This window comes from Canis lupus, chromosome 12 (assembly GCF_003254725.2).
Source record: "Canis lupus dingo isolate Sandy chromosome 12, ASM325472v2, whole genome shotgun sequence".
Taxonomy (NCBI): domain Eukaryota; kingdom Metazoa; phylum Chordata; class Mammalia; order Carnivora; family Canidae; genus Canis; species Canis lupus.
This window is the reverse complement of record NC_064254.1, coordinates 6234073-6235789: the sequence shown is the minus strand read 5'-3', so window position 1 is coordinate 6235789 and position 1717 is coordinate 6234073.

Here is a 1717-nt window from a genome sequence, read left to right as displayed (position 1 = left end):
TCGCTTACCCTGTGTGCTGTGAAATAGCCCTGGCAGGGTGTGGGGCGGCACCTGGTAAGCACAGAAACAGTGCTGAGCAAAGTCCACGAATGTTCACACACTAAGTGGTGAGAATCAAGGCTGCTGTAAATAGCCTCACATTAATTGAGGTTCATTTTGCTGCCAAATGAGTTCATGTCAGGTCAGGCTTTGTAGTAAAATGCCTTATGACAAAAATGGCTTTATCATACACCTTTCAGCGGTTTGGGGATTTTGAAACAGAGAGTCAGGGATAGCGGACCTGGTAGTTCACGACAAGCCATCAGCCCGTGGGAGGCAAACTTACTGGGTAGCATGAGGTTCTAGTCCTGGTAGAGGGTTTCAGAAAGCAGCCACCTCCACTGGAAAGAGTCCAACCTCGGTCTGCCAGGACCGGCTCTCTCAGCCAGGCCTCTGAGGCAATCTACGCATGAGCTGCTGACACTGGAGGGAGAATCTTTGCCATGTGCCTGGGCCTTTGGGTATCTTCCTGGGATACTCATCTTTGCTTAGATTTTCAAAAGAAATCTGCTATTCACGTAAGGTTAATTGCCGGTTGGAGAGTGCCCTTGAGGATCCCAGCCGAGCTTGGAGCCTCTCAGCTTCGACCCTGGATTTCCAAGGGACAAGAGTCTGATGACAGATTCTCCGCGACTGTCAGGGCAGGGAGGGCAGGGACAAACAGGGCAGAGGTTTAGGTGTGGAGGACAAGCAGGAAGGGGGAAAGTTGCAGTTAAGATTAGGATGATGGGGGGCAGCCCGGGTGGTTCAGTGGTTTAGCGCCGCCCCAGCCCAGGGTGATCCTGGAGATCGGGGACCGAGTCCCATGACAGGCTCCCTGCATTGAGCCTGCTTCTCCCTCTGCCTGTCTCTGCCTCTCTCTCTCTCTATCTCTCATGAATAAATAAAGAAAATCTTAAAAGAAAAAAAAAGATTAGGATGATGGTGGGGGGATTGGGCGTGGACAGGAAGACAATACACACAGACCCCTGTGCCGGGTTGAGCCCAGGACAGACTCTCCTAGGGGCTGGGGATTATGTCTTCCCTTCAGGAGCCTGTGCAGGGCACCTATTTTATTTTGTGCCTAGTGCCAGGGACACAAAGATGCATAAGACCTGTTCCACACTGTGGGGCCTGTGGGGGGCCATAGCCATCCTCTCTGATGAGCTCCCCGTTCACGTCTGCCCCCTTCCTCCTCTCCACCAAAGAAACACACACCAGGAGTGACCTCACCTTGCTGGCCGCAGGCTCCAGTCCTTTCAGAGTCTATCCCCCACCTCCCATCAAAACACCCAAGTCCTGTGTCCCATGTCAATAAAGCCTGATGTAAAGGAAGGAAGGCCTTCTTTGCTGACAGCAGCTTGCTGGTGTGAAGGTGATGTGTTGATCGGAGGCGTGGAGTGGGGTCGCTGGGGCCTGGTTCTGCTCCACCACATAGCTATGTGACCTGGTCGCCTGCCCAGAGTCTTAGTCTCCTCATCTGTGGAATAAACTTACAGAGTAGTAGACTTCTCCCTACCTCACAGAGTGTTGTGAGGACCAAGTGAAATAATAGGGAGGAAGATGTCAATGGCAACGCTTGCACACATCTGGACTGTGCTTCCATCATGCCTACTGTATGCCTACTGTATGCCCAAACAAGGAGCCTGCATCCAACACTGTAAGTAACCACTTCATTCCACCTGTTAGGCACCCAGGG